At 44.1% G+C, this 23,210-nt stretch overlaps 1 protein-coding gene across 4 annotated transcripts in view; it reads right to left on the bottom strand.

Annotated features, from left to right (window-relative positions):
- The window catches only part of LOC142573155 (uncharacterized), a 731,380-nt gene that overhangs the window by 189,285 nt on the left and 518,885 nt on the right, over positions 1-23,210 (bottom strand). The gene's annotated exons all lie outside the window — the stretch shown is intronic.

Raw genomic sequence — 23,210 nt, forward strand, 5'->3', positions numbered from 1 at the left:
GCTTGTCGAAAACGCGACGAACAATGACCAAGAGTAAAAACACTGGAGTGTGTAGCTTGCGCCAGCAGAATGCGCAAGAAATAACGCCGAGCAACTCAAAAACCAAGGCTCGAAAACTCTGTCTTCTGAACGACTGAAAACAATGGCTTCAGCTGAGGCCAAGTTGTTTGGCAACGCGCAGTCGCCCGTGTATTTGTGCTCTTAAAGTGCAGGAAATAATACCCGGCAATAGCGGGAATGCTTGGGAATCACGTTTTCTTCCCAATTTATAGTACGGCTTGGAATGAGACGGGTATTTTCGATGCCGTATATATAAAAACGAATTGCTTTTGTTTGTAATGTCGCAGATTCACCAGCTTCGCATGCTTACCCTCTACACGCCGTATTCCTACAAGGACTAAACACCGAAACGACAAATGTTTGTAATTTCCTTTCTTCAGCTGATGCCGTTTGGTGGAGCTTCGTACGGGAACTGCTGCTGCTTACCTGGTGCCACAACGTTGGATGAACGCGCAGAAAACCCGGAACGAGCATTTATATAGAGCGAAATACATACTCCCTCATTTCACAGTGCCTTTTGCGTATACCTTATGATATTGCACGTGGCACAGATTCGATTGAGGCTTGTAAATTACATTTGCAATCATTTTAATTAAATGAACGATTCTGCACTAAGACCGCGCGCGATTAAGCAGCAGAAATGAAAAAAAATTGGAGGCTTATCAAGGTTAAGCCCAGTGGATGCGAAGCATCCATTGGGCTTAACCTTAGCGTATCCTTAGCGTTTGGAGGCATCTTGACCGCATACACGCCCGGCGCAAACACGCTGGCGCGGTTGCGGGCACAGAGACTGACGCGACGGCGGGCGCGCGCCGCTTCATCCCTGGCATGACGTCACATATCACGTGATGCAGCGATGGTGGCGCCGCCGCCGCGTCGCGCGCGACGGCGCGAACCGAAGCGTGGAGGCCTCCGCCGGGCGACGTCCGACGGCGCGATATGAGGCCCCATCTGCAGCCGGTGTGACGTCATCACGTGACGTCACATCATGTGATCTCACTTCAGGGTCAATGGTGGCCACCGCCGGGAGGCGGCCGACGGCGCGATGTGAGGCCCCATCTGCAGCTGGTGTGACGTCACCACGTGACGTCATGTCACGTGACCTACTTGAAGGTCACTTGAAGGTCAATGGTGGCCACCGCCGGGGGCGACCGACGGCGCGATATGAGGCCCCATCTGCAGCCTGTGTGACGTTATCACGTGACGTCATGTCACGTGACCCCACTTCAGGGTCAATGGTGGCCACCGCCGGGCGTCGTGCGAAGGCCCGAAACCTACGTTAATATGCTTCGCATAAAAAAGAACGCCGAGTAGCGCAGGCGGCGTAGCGCCTGACAGCTAGCGTTCAAAACTCGCGGTCAAAACCGAAACAGGGAGGAGTTAAACCCCTACGCTTGCTGCGCTACGTTCGGTTCGACCGCTGTGCTCTACGGGCGTGTCCGCTCTTGGTGAATGTCTTTCTCGATGCTGCGGCCACGAAGCGGTGAGCACGTGCGGGGTGCGAGGTCAAAAAAGAACGTCTGGTAGACAGTATGTGTGAGACGGACAGCAGACGGGGCCAGTGCGGAAAGAATGATCGTGCGAAGAGATGCATAATTTTTCTTGAATATCGCTAAGATTTGTTTTAGCATTAGTTTTTTCGCCGTGTGATTTATTCGCAGTTATTGGAGCCCTAAGGTTTAAAGTTGTAGCATTACTGTTCAATTCGAAAACTACTACAAGGTCATTTATGATCAAAAGCAAAATTGTAGCAGCCGTCATCGCCTTCCATCATTCCCATGTGCTTCGCCCTTTCCTTCTTGAAAGCAGAATCAAAATACTCCTTTCGTCTTTTCTTTTTCGCGGCCTTAGACTGTTTATCGCTTCCGCAACGCTCTGCCAGCAGCATGTATTTGCGCCGTCATGCGACAAAAGCCTCATGCCCAGAAACCTACACCAGCCATAACGCCCTGTCGCTGCCAGTTTCGCTGCAGCCGACATTGTTCATCGATCGCACGGTTGAGACCTAGCCCAATAACACTACGCAAGCGCCTCGTCACGTGGTATTTTTCATATTTTGCGGGCTTTGTTTGGAACGCGGGAAAAAAGGACGACGTGAGATATATCGTGTTGGAAACAATTTATTGAGAGGTTTCTCAAGGGGCTCTACAACTTTGCGTATCGCACTTCGGGTCTGCAGCCAATACTTAAAAAATGGATTAATTAAACATAACTAATTCTTAGAACGACAGAAAGCTGGGCTTATTGGTAAAGATTCATTATGCAAAAAAGGTGAGGCGTGCAGACAGGTGACAAGAGAAGAGAAGTCGACAACACCAACGTCAGCGTTCGCGTTGTCCACTTCTCTTCTTTTGTGTCCTGTCTGCCCGCCTCACATTTTTTTTACTAATTCTTAGTAAGGGAAAAAATAAAAAAATGCCTGAGTACCTCTAGGCCAGTGCCAACATTATGCATTCGGTTCAACTCGCACCTGGAGCGCCTTTCAATTCTAAAGCTTTGGCTCAAGTTATGTGGACAATCTGTATATGTATAGATATATAGACAAATCGTTTCATTAGGAGGGCCTTTCGTGGTCAGCTAAAGCGCGACGAGAGATAGCTGTAGGGCACACGGCACAGACGGTGCTGTTACATGCGTGTGACGAACACAAGTGACATACCATAATAGGCTAGAATAGCATGCTTATTTGGGTAGAAATTATTCTGCACAAGTAAGTCACAGCCAACGTAAGTCTTATAGGTTGCGTACGTAACTACAGTGTCTCGGCTTAGAACTACATAAACCGCGCAAGGAGGTGCATTGCTCCTCTAAGAAAAAAAATCTGAACCAAGATTTCGTAATATAACTATACGGAATTATCCAAGAGTTTCATAAGACGTTTCGCAACTGCAAGTCAAAACACAGGTAAGCATCGATGTGAATAATGGTATGCTATTTAAATATACATATTAAAGAAAAATAATTTTAAAAATTTATATTAATGTGTTTCAGGTACATAGTGACGTTGATAACAAATAATCTTACAACATACAGTCGGAAGAAAGATACCCATATAGAAAAGTACGCAGATATTCATCAATAGTAATAATAATAATAATAATAATAATGTTTATTGCCATCAAAACAAAAACAAAAGCAGGATTTGGGTGAGGGCTAGTTGGTATTCCATTGTTTAAACATCACTTACAGCGCGTACAGGGACAAGAAACCAAAACAACGACGAAGACAAGCGCTGACTTCCAACTGATTTTTATTTTGAGTAACGCCGATATATGCTGAGACACCAAGGCAAAAGCGACCCCCGCCCCCCAAAGCATAACACCGCCATGAGTATGCACTCATAATTAAAAGAAACTATGACCGCCGCGTTAAGATGAACGATAGCGCATGTGCGACCTCAAAAAAAAAATAAAAAATCAGTTCTTTATCTGTTAACGCAATCGACGGCTTAATAACTGAGTCACCTTCAGGAATCGCTGCTGTTTCAATGATAAGTCCAGTGCATTCATTAGAATGCCTAGCTAAGATAGTGGTTTCTTCAACAAGCAATAATAATAATAATAATAATAATAATAATAATAATGATAATAATGATAATAATGTTAATAATAATAATATTAACGTATTCAATGTTAATATTCGAAGTGTGCGTAAATACAGGAACGAATTTAAATTTCTGGCTGAGTCGGCTGCTGGCTTTGTAGGCATTTTTGCAGCAACAGAAATCAAGGTTTTCCAGGTTGCCCTTGATGCATTTACCTTGCAGGGTTTTTCCGCACATTTTCTTACACCAAGCGGGCCTCGTCGCGGAGGTATTGCTCTCTTTGTAAACGACAACTGTGAAGTTTCTTCTGCTGATGCATCTTTTTTTCATGCCGCATCCCTGATGGTCCAACTTTGTAACAGGTCTTTTTCTGTGCATATCTTATCGACTTATCGACCACCCTCATGCAGGCTTTCACGGTTTCTTGTGGAACTTGATGAAACTCTGCAGCAGTGGAGCTCAGTGGACTAATTGTGCTCGATCGGAGTCTTTAATATCAACATTTTATGCACTGAAAAAGTGACTGTTTATGATTATGTATCCGCGTTACGGGCTGGAATGTACAATTGGTGCTCCGACTAGAGTGGAATTAGTTAATAATAACGTAATGCAATCGTGTTTAGATCACGTAGTGGTGAGAGCTGCTAGCTGTTCATTTAGGTCATGTACTAGTCTAAAAAGGTTGGCTCAAAACTACTTTGTAGCATGCCGTCTTGTATTGCCAGACGCGTCTGGAACACCGTCGGTCGAAACTGCATCTGGGCAACGCAAATACTTTGTCCCTATTGTTAATCAATCCAACCATGATAAGCTTATTTTTTCGTTTGGCTGGGCCTCCTTAACCAAGGAATGTTCGTCGGAAAAAGAGTATGAAAGGTTCTGTACGCAAATGAAAACTGTGACGTCATCTTGATACACTCTGTGTGTGCGTGAGCCACAGCCACGCGCTGAGATAAGCACTATGCTTTCATTTCCTTTAACCAGTTCTCACACAAGTCATGGCACCATTCTGGCCGTACATATTTCGCGACGGTACATTAAAAGGGATCATTCTTGGTCACGAGACGACGAGCGTCCATCTGTCTAACCAAAACCTTTGGATTACATTGCATAGGCTAATAGCTATCCGATAAAGAAAGGGTCACTGCAGGATGAAAACCGAAATTCTTGCTTCTATTTCGTATCGAGAGACCTTGTGGAAACGCGGGAAAAGAATATCGAGAAACTAAGAACTTTGATTAGAATACAAGTCGGCAAGAAATAGGATTGTTGCTCTTCTGCGTGGCTCCAAACGCCATTACAGTTCTTGTAAATTCCAAAAATCTTCAAATAATGTTAAGCAAAACTTGGTCTTTGGCAAATCATCGGAGAGGAGTTATTTCCAGTAACAGGTCTGTTTTCGATTATTTTCAGCAACCTCGCACAGCAGTGGCTGATGCTTTCAACGGGCAATTTGCAAGAGCGTCGCAAACTGGTCTCTCTGCATCCACAAACACTCTGTCATTAGACCAACCCGTATCTGCATCAGCTTTTCTTCCGAGAATTTCGAGGGGTGATCTCGAAGAAACTATTTTCTGTTTCCATCCTAACAAGCCCACTGGATATGATGGAATTTCTCTTGACACCATCAGAAAGAATTTAAATGCGCTGTCAGATATTATCCTGCATATATTGAATGATTTTTTAGAAGGCGGCAAAATTCCGGAATGACTGCAGTTGTTGACTGAATTCCGGAATTACTGAATGAACTGCAATTCTTTTACCACTACATAAGTCGGAGAAGAAAGATAATATTAAAAACTATCGGCTGATCTTTATACTGTCGGTAATTGCTCTGGTCCTAGAAGAATTTCTTTTCCACAGTACGTCTTGTTTTCTTAACAAATTTTCAATCTTGGCTGGTCGAAATTTTGGCTTTGTTTGAGGGCGTGTTACTGTAGCACTGCTTGAGGAATTTTCAGATGAACTGTTCTCGGTATTAGATCAGAATCTTTTCACGTGTGCGCTGTTCTCAGATGTAGCGAAAGCGTTTTACACCCCGAATAATCAAATCTTGTAAAGCAAACTGTATTTTTCAGGATTTTGTGAGCCTTTTTACAACATGCTCGAAAATTACTTGAGCAACAGATTTCATGTGGGCGCTACCGATGATACGGGCGTTTCAGCTCTAAGCTTTTGCTGAAAGCTGGAGTTCCTCAGGGGTCAATTTTTTTTGCCACTGTTGTTTAACATCTTCGTTATTGACTTTCCTTAGGCTATTTCTAAATGTTACGTGTTCCAATGCGCTGACGACACTGTTACTGGCGAAACATTTTCCTTACAAAAGCTCCACTGAAATGTTGCAAAATGACGTGTACAATGCGATGCTTTGGTTCACTAATAATAGAATTGTCGGTAATGCCCAAAAAACTCCCCTTTTTTGGTTTCGCTCTCTTCTCAAGAATAGTGTAACATGATTCTCTACTTATATGAGTCGAACTGTGTTTCTTGTAAATGTGCGCATGTTCCATACGTGGATTGTGTGAAATATGTCATAACATCTTTCGATAGTAACCTATCGTGGCAACATAACTTATCACTTAATTGTTCTAAACTGAGGTCAGTCGCTTGGCTGTTGCTTAAATAAAAAGTTTTGCACCACTGTCTGTAAACAACTTGTTGTGCATGCACTGGGCTACAGCGTGTTGAGATACGCCATTACAGTCATCGGCTTCTGTTCGGGCTGTAGAATATGCAGGATAAACTGGATTATAAAAAATATTCGTAAAAATTTTGCATAGCATTCCCCAATCATAACAGCTGCAAATATCTTCCGAGAACTTGGTCTACCGATATTTGAATCATTGCTTAAAGAAACAGTTGTCAAACATTTTTGGATGTTGGCATTCAAACAAAAAAGTGTCGCCACAAGAGAACTTAGAAACACATCCATTATGTAGTTTCTCGTTCAGCCACAAGGCATGTTGCAGCCAGACCCTGCGCATATGTGCCGGCTATCTTTAGCGAGTTACCCGATTGAATTTTTAACACGATATCGAAAAGCACGATGAAAGAATTATTGAAGGATCTAAGGTGAAAGTGTCCTCCAGAACATTTTGGATCACACAATTTATTTCAATTTCCTTTGTTTTAAGTAGTATAACCAAATGTTTTCTCCTCCTTTGCCATTTTTTTCATTCATTTTATTTCTTTATTCTACTTGTCTCATGAATTTATGTATTTTCCTTCCCCATCTGTATCGCATTCGCAGGCGCGGTCCTACGAGCCAAATGAGGCTTAGACCATCCTGTTTGTGCTGTTTTGCCTTTTCGGTGGCGATAAGCATTATTATTATTATTATTATTATTATTATTATTATTATTATTATTATTATTATTAGTTTCCCACGAAATATTACTTCACAAATTATATCTTTCTGGTTTTAGGGTCCCCTTCTATACTCTATTTCAAAACTATCTCACCGACAGATCACAAATAGTTGTTATGGGTACCAAATACTATAGCAGCCAATTATCCCTTGGTGCTGGTGTCCCTCAAGGGTCAATTTTATCGCCCGTTCTCTTTAACATATTTGTGAACGATTTCATTTCAGTAATGCCATGTAGTAAAGTGTATCAGTATGCGGACGATATCGTCCTTCTAACAAAACATGTTAATTACAAAAAGGTTGTTGAATATCTGCAGCAACCGGTGCATGAAGCTATGCTCTGTCTCCTTAAAAGCAAACTTAACAAGATATAGAGCGAACAAGTGGGAACAAAACACACCCGCAGGAACAGAAAAGAAAAACACGCAGACAGCAATTATTACACAACAATGTAAAATACAAAAACGAAGTTAGCACAAAAATATTTCGTCTTTTGCAAAGTCTCGCAAGAATGGGAAGCCAAGCCAGTTTCTTGTAGGAAATTAAGTAGGCTGCGGCGTACCTGGCCACGTCGAGAAGCACAGCCACTCGGATGCAGGCAATGTTCAAGCATCCTACACTGCGGACCAACTAGGCTGTAGTCCCTCAGTAGCACCGTGCACTTCGAAAGAAAAGCAAAACACTTTAATGTAAGCTGCTCAACTGTCTTGCAGGAACCTCGAGAAGCAGACGATCGACTGTCTACATGTTTCTACCGGTATAACCTTTAATTTACCGGGCCACAACTAACGCTGAACTTGAGCAATAGAACTCTAATACCACGGGCAACCCTCCACCAGGAACAACGGTAGGAACGGATCCTTTTGTAACACGCTGATCTGGGTGCTTCTTTTGCAGACATCGACGAATAAACAGACCAGCATCAACAAGCCTTCACAAAATTTCTGGACAGCCACATTTGTTGCGAGCACAAAGTGAAGCCAGTCAATCGGCCTCTTCGTTTCCGTTGTTACCTACCTGCAAAGCTTTACAATGGCCAACGAGGGATACTCCGCGAGATGTAATTCTACTGGCAGAAAAAGTGGCGCTACGCACAACTGGGCCATCAGCGCCACTTCTCTGTAGTCTGCTGAGGGCAGCGGGATAGTCCGCAAAGAAATCACGGAATAATGAAGACACTGCCTCATCTCCACAAGGCGCAAGCAAAGCTGATGTCGTCAGTAGTGTCAGTATTGCATGCTGAAGTCGTAAGAGCGCCAGCTGCTTTATTTCGTCAGATGCGAATGTGCGATCGAATCTATCTGAACCAGTAGCATTTCGCTGAGCTGGAAGCATATAGCGTAAATTACAGGCAATACTCGCTGTATCACTTCAAGATAGCTCTCCTCTTGCACCGTCAAAGTGATGATTCTCGGATGCAAATTCTATTTCTCGACAAGAATGGTGCTTTGGAAACGCCTTTTTCACGTATCTTTTCTTCATTCCAATGCATTATATTGAATGCATTAGGAGTACAAGGTCTCCATGACATGATGCTTCGCTAAATTTGTAGCCACCTAAAGAGCAAATCATTATTACTGCTCACCGAGGATGATCCGAACACCCAGTATTACAACAGTTGATGAATTCTTCGGGATGGAGCACTCAACCCTATGGTCTTCAAGCTAGCCATCATATGGGTCGTCAACCTTCGTGCAAGGTACGTTTAGATCTCCATCGACGATTGAGGCATCTCATTTAGAACGCTGGGCTTGGCAAGATGTCCACGTCGTTCTCGGTTTCATGAGGCAGTCACGCTGCTGGCATAATTTTAGCTTCACTGAACAAGGGGTAGCAATGTGCCATGAAAACTTTGCAGTGTTGGCTTTTACGAGCCTCCCTCGCCTTACCTGGTACTTAATAACACGCAGCGTCTGTCGCACAAAAGAAGACAGTAATATTAAGAGGTGGAATTGATAGAGGGCTCGTTGACCTACGATAAGATATTATAAGCACTCCAGCTCGGTTTTCTAATGCACGGATAGTTTGTGCAGTAAGACGTAGTTTGCTTATTCGTTTCTTTAAGTGTACTCTAGTGTTTCAAAAATTATAATTAATTTTTCACGTTCAGCGCAGCTAAAAGGTTGGATATAATGCATAACTAGTATCACCACAGTGAACTAAGCACGAGAGCACGTTTCACTAAAACGGCCACAAAATGACATGCCTTGCCCTCGCACTGCCTGAATGACGTCACCTTCGTTTCGCACCATATGGTAATCACGCCGTAAATGGGTTCGGGCGTGCACAGACGCGCCATGAAGCCCTGTAGGTCGCGTTCCTGCGGCGATAAAAGCGTGGCCATGGCACACGGCCAAATCAACTCCGCTTGCGCACGACTGCGCCAAGTCCGAAATGTTTTCGCAAACACATTCCGTGCACTCGCTGCTTAATTGAACTACAGAAAGCCACGCAGGAACGTCAGCAACTGCCGACAACTACTTCTAGCTTACAAAGATACGCGCCCACAGCAGGCTAGCACTCCAAAGGAGATGCCATTATGAGCCATTATCTAAGAACAGGAGTGATGCTAATCAGTTATCACTCTGCTTCATGTGTACTAAAGGGAGGTGGCTTTACCCGGATACATTTAAATTTAGGCTTTGCGCGCGCAAGCGCGACTGCATGGTTATAAAGTTGGCTGGACAACACCGCGAAATGCTCTGACGCGCTGGGCTTTTCTCCTCTTGCCACCTATTCAAATCAGTAAGAGTGCATCAAATATTCTTTGCGCATTACATAATACCTAGCTCCGGTTCTTCGTCAGTCACAGCAGGAACCACACCACGAACGTTGTACACACACAGTCACTTATCCACTGATTCATTTTACTCGTGCCTTTACGGCTGCCATTTATCGTTGCACATTTTTTGAAAGAAATAATGTTCTTCAAGCTGCGGTTTACCATACGGTAATGCCGTTTTTTGATTATGTCAACACAGGAGCATGTCGGTTATTGTGTCTTACAGGTGGTCATTTCTTTTCTAAAGCTGTGCGAGATAAACAGGTGTGGCTTGAGAGAGTGGGAGAGAAAAAATGAGGGCTTCAGGCGCATATGTGATATCAGTGATTGAATAATATCAGTCGACACTGCGGCGTTTCCTTATTGCAGGGCAAATGTAGCGCGACACAGAAAGAACAACACATTTGTCACTTCACGTACATTTCTAAGTCGTGATACCAGGTGCGTTTTCCTCTGCTACCTGGAAAACACACACAAAACATTATTCGGATGGGCAGTTTCCTACAATATAACCACCGAATAAATGGGCTGGGCTGCGTTTGGCAGGCATTCTCAGATCATGAACAGCAGGTTGCCATTATCCCTCAAGAGAAAAGTGTATAGTAGCTGTGTCTTACCAGCACTCACCTACGGGACAGAAACCTGGAGGCTTACGAAAAGGGTTCTACTCAAATTGAGGACGACTCAACGAGCTATGGAAAGAAGAATGATAGGTGTAACGTTAAGGGATAAGAAAAGAGCAGATTAGGTGAGGGAACAAACGCGAGTTAATGACATCTTAGTTGAAATCAAGAAAAAGAAATGGGCATGGGCAGGACATGTAATGAGGAGGGAAGATAACCGATGGTCATTAAGGGTTACGGACTGGATTCCAAGGGAAGGGAAGCGTAGCAGGGGGCGTCAGAAAGTTAGGCGGGCGGATGAGATTAAGAAGTTTGCAGGGACGGCATGGGCACAATTAGTACATGACCGGGGCTGTTGGAGAAATATGGGAGAGGCCTTTGCCCTGCAGTGGGCGTAACCAGGCTGGTGATGATGATGATGATGATGAACCACCGAGTTTGCCAAACCTTATACAACAAAAAGTATGTCAATGAGAGACCAGACACTCGCGAAGAAATTCAAATAGTTTCTAGCGAAAGCCTCCTCTATACGCCGCCTATTATAACGTTCAAATAACTAAGTTCCAAATACTTGTTCGCAACGAAAGACGCCGTGGGATATGAGGCCTATAAAAAGGAATAAAGTGCCTTAGACAACCTCGATGACATTTCGATAGGTGGACCTAGCTTTGTCAAAGGCTGCCTTGTCATTCTTTGTGTGTTAGTTTTAACATGCTAGTAGAATGGCGTCATGTGGTGCCGCATTCTCAATTAGGAAAAGGACAAGTTTCGTCGCTGTCTTTTCAGGACGACAAACAAGAAAGCCGAATAGCCAGAATCTTCGCGTTCCACTGTAAACTACAAAGGCAGCTTTATGGAGTTCAAATGCGCCAACAAATTGTCCATCTTGCGTGCCTTCACCCCGCAAAAACAATCCTCCACGTAGCGCACGCGAATTTTTTGGCTACGGGGTGAAAGCGCTGAGCGCCTGCATTTCGGTGACCTACATGGCGAGTGCGGCTACAATGACGGAGATAGTAGCACCCATAGCACTTGCACTAGATATTTTATAGAACGGGTTATTCAGTGAGAAATGAGTGCGTCAAAGCCGTAATTCTAATAACTGGCAGATGTCATTATCGGATCGAGGAATGCAGTCATTCAGTGCGAGCTGAAGTTCAAGCGCACCGCGTGTCACAGAGACCACCAGGGCACAGGCAACCTGGTGAGCAGGAAACCTCATAGTAGTGCACCATGCAGCAGTTTTCGTCAGGAATCACATTAGGCGCCACTTTCACGAGGTGTACGGAGTGGCGAATGTAGGTTTCCATTTCTCTTGTGCAAGGAGCGACTATCTTGCGAAGGTTGGTTGCCAGTTCTCGTAAGTGTGAACAGGTAAAATCTACTAAGGGCCGTAGAAGAACTGTTTTACGAATAGTTGGGAGACCAAAGAAGAGTGAGGCGGAGCCGTCTTGCATATCAAACATAAAGAGAGGTAATGAATTGCAGAATTGTACATCTCGGGCCTACTTGGTTAAGCATGATTTATAAAAAGTCAGAACAGAGCAAGAAATAAGGGCTTAGTAGAGAGGTTTGAATTATGGAAGCCTAAAAGCATCGGAGATAATTTTGTTCATGTGGGTTTGCAATTGCAATGTTGGATCTCTCTTCATCATGGAGTGTTTCTCCATTAAGGCCCTCTGCTTTCTTCTTGTAGTCACCTCGACCTATCACGACAGCGCTTTTGCCTTTGTCAACTGGTAGGGCGGAAATGTTTCTGTCCTTCAGTTCTTGCAGTGCCTTCACCTCACCGTTTAGTAGGGTCTTGTTTTGACCCTCCTCGATAGCGGTGCCATGTCTCTAAGTCTTAACTTCGAAGGATCAGTGATACACCAGCTTGTGTGCTGGGAAAGGCAGAGGTGGTAGTCACTGAGAAGACTTTCCCCACTGTCGGAAGCCTCATTGCTACAATCTTAAAAACCACGCTCTTTAAAAGCGCAAGGCTTTACATACTACATTACTTGAGCCGATTGCACCTCGTCGCAGACTGGGGAGACCAAAGCTTAGCTGGAAGAATTCGTCAACAAAAGTATGACCTCCGCCGCTTAAAGGAAGATTGCAGGGCTCAAGGAGAACACTGTGGCTTTTTTTTTAAAAACCAGATTAGTCCCAATGGCGCCCTCATCTTGGAAAGAGAATACAACTACCAGCGGCGGCTTCTATTAAAGTCCAGGCATATTTAAAAAAAAGTCAGGAAACTCATGAACTTTTTCTGTTCATGCTGTATTAGCATGCTATTTTATTCATTCGTGCCATTCAACAGCACTGAATAATATTATTATTTATATCAAAAGTTCAATACCACGCTCCAACAGGAGCAACGCAGATTGCTGCAGCGTTCGTCCGCGGCCATATTATCGTTGTTCTCATTATTATTAAACGCAAATGCACTTCCCATAAAACTGCGTCCGTAAGGACGTTTCCATATTCAGGTCTTCCTTAGACAGCGCCACTGACATACGTACTGAAACCACTGACATCAATCGCCTATCAAGTTGCATGCCAAGGCGAAGGTCGCAGCAGCCCTTTTGAAAACTTTTTTTTTTACGCTGCATGATATTGCGCCGTTATCTTGCTCGTATTTGGTTAAAGACAGCTGTACTTTTCAAAATGTAAGTGTACATCTTTGTGCTATTTCCAGCCCTTTGTTTATAGCATGAATAAAACGTGGCACACAAGGAGCTCTAGATGAGCTTGCATGAACCTGTGCGAGTACTACATCGAACATGCTCTCGCCAATAAAACGCCCGCTGACAGGAGATCTTACAAGCCATGGCACGCAAGAGGCACCAGATTACAGGGGTCATAACCAAGTAAGAAGGCTTTCAAACTATCCAGTCTATTATCTGTTCCTGCGACATCAAATGACGTAAATTGGGACATCGCGTGTGGCCTAGCTATTTTTTCGTGAAGACCCCTATCATCATTTTCTTTTTTTTACATTAGAAACAAACATCACATCGACAGTTCGCGGCCCGCTTCTATGCGCGATGCTTTGACGGAATCGCACAAGTGCACAACTATCATGCCCTTCGGTGATAAGGCTGTGAAATTTTGACAGTTTGAGGTAATCTTATTGTGATTTTATTGCGAAATGCGCACTACAAGCGCATTTCTGCCATCACAGTCGCCATGAGGTTGCGTATAAAGTCCAAAGACAATAAAGTCGTTGACGCGCGCCGTATGCCATATGTGCGAGTAAAAGCGTGCGACGGTAAGCCGGCGATTGCGGCTCAAGCTCGTGCACGAAACAGCGGAAACACGCCGCCTCCATCATGCGCAAGGCTCCGGGCGCCTTCCGCGATTTCAAAATTTTATGTATATTTGGGTGCAGTTGACGTTTTCAAATATTCGAAAAGTATTTGACAAATATTCGCACTTATGAATATCCACTATTCGAACCGTTATTCGCATGTTCCGGGTATTTGCATAGCCTTAATTATTGCATTCCACAAGAAGACTAGGGCTGTTCGTTACCTACCTTTCTATCATTTGTGCATAAAGACAATTACAAGCAACCCATTTTGTAATGGTACTTACCGGTGCCCTTGAGCCCTACGATGATCCACAAACGCCATTGCACTATTTCACTTTCTGCTATGGGAACTATCTATTTTTTGTGTTTAGACAAAGTAAACTCTGTTACAACCAAGAAGCAATATTTTTGTTTATTCAAAGCAGTCTCATGCATGCTTTAGACACAGTGGACACAAAGGTTCGAATACCCTTAAGGGATAAGAATTCTTTGACGAGTACTCCAGCCCCGTCAAGCGAGAAGTGTAATGTCTTGTATCTGCAGAAAAATGCTTAATTTGTGAAGATATTTAATCGTTGTAGCAGTGTTAATGTAGATGTTTAGTAGCTTTATAAGCGACAAGGAACAACTTCAAACAAAACAAAGAATGAAAAGGGCATACCCATATGGATACACAGGCCTCCTTAAAATATACATGTGAAGTTTCAAGAAGCGTTGGGCCAATTTCAAATTTGGGGGTAGGCTACTTGAATTTAGAAGGTGGGCCAAATTAAATTTAGAGGTGACACTACATGAAATTTAAGAGTAGGGTTGGGCCAACTTGAAGTTTCCAATTGGGCGCACTTGAATTTGCAAGTCGGCGAACTTCAATTTTATGCTTGGCCAAGTTGAATTTGGGGATGGGCCCACTTGAAGATTTCAAGAGGGCCAACATAAATATGCACGTGGGCCAACTAGACATTTAGGGGGAACTCTTGGAATTTGCTAGTGGGCCAACCTAAATTTGGGGGTGGGCCATCTTGAAACTTGGAGGTTGGCCTACTTGAGCTTTTGGGGCGGGCCAACTCAAATGTCGGGGTGGTTCGACTTGAAATTAGGATGTGGACGAACGTCAATTAAGGCATGGGCCAACTTGAAATTTTAGGGTGGGCGAACTAGAAATTTGTGGATATGGTTATGAATATTTAGACAGCTCCAGTGGTGTTTCTGCATTTTTTTATACAGACAGAGGATGTGAGCAAACCGCTCCGAGGTTAAGCCTTCATTTAATTACAATGTTTCCTAAGGATTATTTTGGAGCACTGGCCACCTGCTCTTTGCTTCCTTTCTAAAGACGCGTTCATTCTTTCCAGAGTGGCCGACGATCGCATAAATGTCCCATGTCCATGTCATACTGCATTACTAGAAAGGTTTTCTGCAAATATGTATTTTTTACTTTGGCGAGTTTCCGGAATAAAACTTTTCTTGAGATGTGCCAAGAGTGTCACAGAGGTTATGTCGGACGGATTAGCTGAGTGGATCAATGTTCTTTAAACGGATAACAACTTTGTAAAGAAACACCATCACAGAGATTAAGTGAACATGAAAGGCGGCCGGGCCGCTCAGAACAGTTTCCAGAGTAAAGCTTGGTAGGGCGCTTGTGGAGAGAAGCTTTCATAGGTTAGTTCCGCGAAGCGATTTGTCAGAATAGCTGTAGCGCAGCAAAGTTGTGATGTCGACATTTTTTTAAAAACACTTCCCCCATTTTATTTATTCCCCACCACCCGCTGTGGTTGTTTAGTGGCTTTGGCGTTGGGCTGCTAAACACGATGTCGCGGTATTACATCCCTACCGCGGCAGTCGCATTTCGTTCAGGGGGAAATACAAAAACGCCAGTGTATCGCGTATAGGGTGTACGTTAAAGAACCACAGATGGTCGAAAATAATTCGGAGCCCCCACTACAGCGTGCCTCATAATCAGATCGTGGTTTTGACTCGCAAAACCCAAGAGCGCTTTAATGCGAAAGCTTTAAATGGTACATAAGGCGCGAAAATCCGGCACTGTGGGCGTGACCAAATGATGGTCCAAGAAGGCTACGAACCCTCTACCCTTGGTGGGAGTCAAACCTACAACGTTCAATTTTAACTAACATGAAGGTAATTAAGTTACAGGTAATTAACATATACTTAAAGCCCTCGAACGCACGACTTTGGCGGCAAATAAGGTTATGTTAATTAAGAGAGTTCAATTATACTTAGGTAATTATGGCACTCCAGCTGACAATCATTAATGTTAATTAAGACGATGTTAATTAAGGTACAGTGAATTAAGGTAGGGTTAATGAAATGCACTTAATTAAAGGCGACTCCTAACCTTTGTTAGGAGTCGAACCGACGATCTTGCGTTGTTGCATAATGGCTAAGCAATGCGTGGTAGTGAAAACTAAGTGCCCCTTGAATTTTTCGAAGTTCCCCCATTGAGTCACGTGACTGCTTAGGACTCACTACGGACTGCGGGTTATGTTCTGAGCATGAACGGAAATATTGCACACCACTTTCATTTTATGGGTCTCTAAATTTTTGGGAGTAAGTATTGTTACTAGAAGCCTTCAGCCTCACACTGTTAAATATTGTATTGGTTACTGAGAAACATACAATTTACTACTCGCCGCCAACACGTACGTATTTGAGAACAGAAGAACAGGAAAAACGGAAAGGTCGTAACAGGTTAATGCGGTAAGATATGCAGCCATTTATAGTCTGCAGCGCTGGCGTAGGCGTAGAACACCCGCCTCGCGTGCAAGAGGTCCGTGGTTCGAATCCCGGTGCCGACAATTTTCCACCGGATTAAAAAAAAAATCGGCGTGTTGATAAAATTGCACAAACAGGCCTGGAGTGTGGCCTGATCTCGGTGACCAGAACCGGTAACGCACTCCCTCACCAGAGCAGTATTTGCCACCCTGGTGCAGTACTTGGCCACAACCTCCTATATGAACACAACAATCAAACCCCGGCCCTCAGTCCCCAGCAGCCGCGAAGCAACTGACCACGGCGGCGGTCAGATCTGTGACGCTGCAGAGGGTGCTAAGAAGACCTGGCTCCGGACAGGCCGCCATTGGAATATGAACCTGGCAACGTTTAACGTTAGAACGTTATCAAGTGTGGCGAGTCTAGCAGTGTTATTGAAGGAATTAGAGGGTAGTAAATGGGAAATAATAGGGCTCAGTGAGGTTAGGAGGACAAAAGAACCATATACAGTGCTAAAAAGCGGGCACGTACTCTGCTACCGGGGCTTAGCGGAGAGACGAGAACTAGGAGTCGGATTCCTGATTAATAAGGAAATAGCTGGTAACATACAGGAATTCTATAGCATTAACGAGAGGGTGGCTGGTCTTGTTGTGAAACTTAATAAGAGGTACAAATTGAAGGTGATACAATTCTATGCCCCTACATTCAGTCATGATGACCAGGAAGTTGAAAGCTTTTATGAAGACGTGGAATCGGCGATGGGTAAAGTCAAAACAAAATACACTATACTGATGGGCGACTTCAATGACAGGGTAGGCAAGATGCACGCTGGAGACAAGTCAGTGGGGGAATATGGCATAGGCTCTAGGAATAGCAGAGGAGAGTTATTAGTAGAGTTTGCAGAACAGAATAATATGCGGATAATGAATACCTTCTTCCGCAAGCGGGACAGCCGAAAGTGGACGTGGAGGAGCCCGAACGGCGAGACTAGAAATGAAATAGACTTCATACTCTGCGCTAACCCTGGCATCATACAAGATGTGGACGTGCTCGGCAAGGTGCGCTGCAGTGACCACAGGATGGTAAGAACTCGAATTAGCCTAGACCTGAGGAGGGAACGGAAGAAACTGGTACATAAGAAGCCGATTAATGAGTTAACGGTAAGAGGGAAAATAGAGGAATTCCAGATCAAGCTACAGAACAGGTATTCGGCTTTAACTCCGGAAGACGACCTTAGTGTTGAAGCAATGAACGAAAATCTTGTGGGCATCATTCAGGAGTGTGCAATGGAAGTCGGTGGTAACTCCGTTAGGCAGGATACCAGCAAACTATCGCAGGAGACGAAAGATCTGATCAAGAAACGCCAATGTATGAAAGCATTGCACCCTACAGCTAGAATAGAACTGACAGAACTTTCGAAGTTAATCAACAAGCGTAAGACAGCTGACATAAGGAAGTTTAATATGGATAGAATTGAACATGCTCTCAGAAACGGAGGAAGCCTAAACGTAGTGAAGAAGAAACTAGGAATTGGCAAGAATCAGATGTATGCGTTAAGAGACAAAGCCGGCAATATCATAACTAATATGGATGAGATAGTTCAAGTGGCTGAGGATTTTTATAGAGATTTATACTGTACCAGTGACACCCTCGACGATAATGGAAGAGAAATTAGTCCAGAGGAATTCGAAATCGCAAAGGTAACGCCGGCAGAAGTAAAGAAAGTGTTGGGAGATATGCAAAGGGGGAAGGCAGCTGGGGAAGGTCAGGTAACAACAGATTTGTTAAAGGATGGTGGACAAATTGTTCTAGAGAAACTGGCCACCCTGTATACGCAATGCCTCATGACCTCGAGCGTGCCGGAATCTTGGAAGAACGCTAAGATAATCCTAATCCATAAGAAAGGGGACGCCAAAGACTTGAAAAATTATAGACTGATCAGCTTACTGTCCGTTGCCTACAAACTATTTACTAAGGTAATCGCAAATAGAATCAGGAACACCTTAGACTTCTGTCAAGCAAAGGACAAGGCAGGATTCCGTAAAGGCTACGCAACAATAGATCATATTTACACACACTATCAATCAGGTGATTGAGAAATGTGCGGAATATAACCAACCCTTATATACAGCTTTCATTGATTACGAGAAAGCGTTTGATTCAGTCGAAACCTCAGCAGTCATAGAGGCATTACGGAATCAGGGTGTAGACGAGCCGTATGTAAAAATACTGAAAGATATCTATAGCGCCTCCACAGCCACCGTAGTCCTCCATAAAGCAAGCAACAAAATCCCAATAAAGAAAGGCGTCAGGCACGGAGATACGATATCTCCAATGCTATTCACAGCGTGTTTACGGGAGGTATTCAGAGACTTGGATTGGGAAGAATTGGGGATAAAAGTTAATGGAGAATACCTTAGAAACTTGCGATTCGCTGATGATATTGCCTTGCTTAGTAACTCAGGGGACCAATTGCAATGCATGCTCACTGACCTGGAGAGGCAAAGCAGAAGAGTGGGTCTAAAAATTAATCTGCAGAAAACTAAAGTAATGCTTAACAGTATGGGAAGAGAACAGCAATTTACAATAGGCAGCGAGGCACTGGAAATCGTAAGGGAATACATCTACTTAGGGCAGGTAGTGTCGGCGGATCCGGATCATGAGACGGAAATAATCAGAAGAATAAGAATGGGCTGGGGTGCGTTTGACAGGCATTCTCAGATCATGAACAGCAGGTTGCCGTTATCCCTCAAGAGAAAAGTATATAATAGCTGTGTCTTACCAGTACTCACCTACGGGGCAGAAACCTGGAGGCTTACGAAAAGGGTTCTACTCAAATTGAGGACGACACAACGAGCTATGGAAAGAAGAATGATAGGTGTAACGTTAAGGGATAAGAAAAGAGCAGATTGGGTGAGGGAACAAACAGGAGTTAATGACATCTTAGATGAAATCAAGAAAAAGAAATGGGCATGGGTAGGACATGTAATGAGGAGGGAAGATAACCGATGGTCATTAAGGGTTACGGACTGGATTCCAAGGGAAGGGAAGCGTATCAGGGGGCGGCAGAAAGTTAGGTGGGCGGATGAGATTAAGAAGTTTGCAGGCATGGCATGGCCACAATTAGTACATGACCGGGGTTGTTGGAGAAGTATGGGAGAGGCCTTTGCCCTGCAGTGGGCGTAACCAGGCTGCTGCTGCTGCTGATGATGATGATGATGATGATGCAGGCATTCAGCGTGCAGTACTTCTGTGAATTAATAAATTCAACGGGTGTTTCTGAAACAAATACTGCCAATAGCTTTTGCCACCTTCATCAAGCGCACTGCAGGACGAAGACCTCTGCACGCCATCTCCATTTACTTCTTTCTTGCGCTAGCTGGTTGGAGCTTGCGTCTGCATATTTCCTAATTTCGTCGCTCCACCTCGACCGTCCTCGACGGCGCATCTTTCCCCTGGTACCCATCCTGTAACTCTAATGGCCCACCGCTTATCTATCCAACTCATTACATGGCCTGCCTAGCCCCATTTCCCCCCTTAAGGTTGAATATAGTATCGGTTGTCCTCGTTTGTCTCAGATTCAGAGCTCTTTCCTCTTGTCTCTTCAAGTTACCCTTAACATTTTTCGATCCATCGATCTTTGCCCGGTCCTTAACTTTTTCTCGAGCTTCATTGTTATCAAAATACCTGGCCCTTATTTTGGTGCCGTTACAAAGCAATGATTGTACACATTTCTTTTCATCGATGGTAGTAAGCTCCTAGTCAGTATTTGGTTGCCTGGCGTAAGCACCCAACCCCATTTTATTGTTCATTAAATTTTCATCTTATGATGCCACAAAGAGTAATTGACCAAGATATACGCGCTCTTGGACAAACTCCAGAGGCTGACTATCGTCAGTCAGCCGTATTCCTGTTTCCGTGCCAGGCTACTGAGCATTATCTTTGTCTTTCGCGTATTGGTCTTCAATATCACTCGTACACTTTCTTGTTTTCTGCGTTTTGTTGCTCATCATCAGCCTGGTTACGCCCACTGTAGGGCAAAGGCCTCTCCCATACTTCTCCAACAACCCCGGTCATGTACTAATTGTGGCCATGTTGTCCCTGCAAACTTCTTAATCTCATCCGCCCACCTAATTTTCTTCCGCCCCCTGCTACGATTTCCTTCACTTGGAATCCAGTCCGTAACCCTTAATGACCATCAGTTATCTTCCCTCCTCATTAAACGTTCTGCCCATGCCTATTTCTTTTTCTTGATTTCAACTATGATGTCATTTACTCGCGTTTGTTCCCTCACCCGATCTGCTCTTTTCTTATCCCTTATCGTTACACCCAACATTCTTCTTTCCATAGCCCGTTGCGTCGTCCTCAATTTAAGTAGAACCCTTTTTGTACGCCTCCCGGTTTCTGCCCCGTATGTCAGTACTGGTAAGACACAGCTGTTATACACTTTTCTCTTGAAGGATAATGGCAACCTGCTGTTCAGGATCTGAGAATGCCTGCCAAACGCACCCGAGCCCATTCTTATTCTTCTAATTATTTCAGTCTCATGATCCGGATCCGCGGTCACTACCTGTATGCCCTAAGTAGATGTATTCCCTTACCACTTCCTGTGCCTCGCCACCTACCGTAAACTGCTGTTCTCTTCCGAGACTATTAAACATTACTTTAATTTGCTGCAGATTAATATTTAAGCCCACTATTCTGCTTTGCCTCTTCAGGTCAGTGAGCATGCATTGCAATTGGTCCTCTTAGTTACTAAGCAAGGCAACATCATCAGCGAATCGCAAGTTACTAAGGTATTCTCCATTAACTCTTATCACCAATTCTTTCCACTCCAGGTCTCTCAATACCTCCTGCACTTGTTACCATTGTAACCCAAAGCTGCATCATAAGCTATGATAGGCATTGTATTGGAAATAACGGGTACAATGTTTTCCCTAAGAAATGCGCTCACTGCTGTCAGCAGTAGAACCTCGCCCCGAGTGCTCAGTAGGTCATGATAGTCAATAAAGTACCATGAAAAGTGCGATTTCTTTTTTACTAAAGTGTATTAGAATGCTAAATTAGAATGGTAATAATAAAATGTATTAGAAGGCTACAAATTGCCTGGACCCTGTCAAAGCCGGAATTACTGAACCTTCCATTTGTTTTAGCTCTTCGTTATTGTCCTGCTTTGCATAAAAAAATTTAGGGCTATTTCCTTTCTGAACAAAATTTGGTGACTGTAGAAACTCACGCTTTCCAGAACAAGGCCGACAGCCAAGGGTGTGCTTAGGCGTCGACAAATGTATATATAGAGGGTCTCCCAGTTAATTTTAGCCATACTAAATACATGCCGATGCAATCTGAGACGACACGACCAAATGCATGTTCCTGACTATTGTATAGAGTAAGTCACACTATTTTTTGAATTCTGCTTAATCGCATAAGTAGTCAAGATTAATTAGCTAACTTCGGAAGCAACGAAGTTAGGCAAGAAAACTCCTGTTAGGAAGTTGTACAGCGCTTGGCAAAATGTCCAATTAAACAGTTTCTAACTTTCTATCTATTAGGCACTAGTGTTTTTCCGCTTACTGCAGATGCCAGCGAAATACACGTGACATGTTCGCTTACGCGCCGCGATTGCAGCGCCGCCAAACGCTCCGCGTGCAAACCAACATCCCATTTAGCCAGGTGTTCTGCCGCTGTGCGTGCTTTTTGCTGTCATGAACCGCTGCGAGGGAAGCACATCGGTGGCGTAAATCGCACAGCCAACGCCTGCGTCACTGCCTTGTCGCCTATTAAGCGGCAGCACACCCTGCTGGATGCTACGTTCATTTGTGCGAGAAATGTTTGAGAGCGCTGCAATCATGACGCCCATGCGGCATGTCACGTGGTATATGCACCCGCCATGGTTGCTCAGTGGCTATGGTGTTGGGCTGCTGAGCGGGATCGAATCCCGGCCACGGCGGCCGCATTTCGATGGGGGCGAAATGCGAAAACACCCGTGTGCTTAGATTTAGGTGCTCGTTAAAGAACCCCAGATGGTCAAAATTTCCGGAGTCCTCCACTACCGCGTGCCTCATAATCAGAAAGTGGTTTTGGCACGTAAAAGCCCAAATATTATTACGTGGTACATGTGTTTTTTTTTTGTTTCGCAGGCATCTGCAATAAACGAAAAAACAATAATACCTAATAGATAGAAAGTTAAAAAGTGTTTAATCGGACGTTCTTCAAAACGCTCTACAACTTTCAAATCTGAATATTTTGCCCAACTTCGTTACTTCCGAAGTTGGTTAATTATTCTTTACTAATTATGCTATTAAGCAAAGTAAAAAAATTGTGTGACTCACTGCATACAATAGTCAGCAACATGCATTTCATCGCGTCATGCGTTCGCAAGCGTAGATCAATCAATAATTCATTATTTATTCATTTATCCATCGTTTACGTTGTAAAATACGCCTCCAGCAAACTTTTGTAAAACAATTTACGCAGCGCAATAAAGGGAAGAGTGCGAAAGCAAGACGCTTGGCGTTCCCCTCCTTTTCCCACAATCGCCAAAATCTGCCTGGAGCTTGTTTCGGACGTAGTTAGACGACGGTTAATAAGCTGCATGCAAACGCTGGCGCATCGCATAACGATGATGCCATAGAAAATGCGATGTGCCAACGTCGCATTTCACACTAACGCAGCTCAGGAACCTTTCAATCATTTTAACGTGTGAGATACCACTATGCTGTCTGAAGCCACACCAAGCTAAGCCACTGTGATGGCCAGTCATCTCTGTATTACCTGTTCCCATATCCACGAGTCATCGATAGTGTCTAGGC

Source organism: Dermacentor variabilis, chromosome 2 (assembly GCF_050947875.1).
Source record: "Dermacentor variabilis isolate Ectoservices chromosome 2, ASM5094787v1, whole genome shotgun sequence".
Classification (NCBI taxonomy): Eukaryota; Metazoa; Arthropoda; class Arachnida; order Ixodida; family Ixodidae; genus Dermacentor; species Dermacentor variabilis.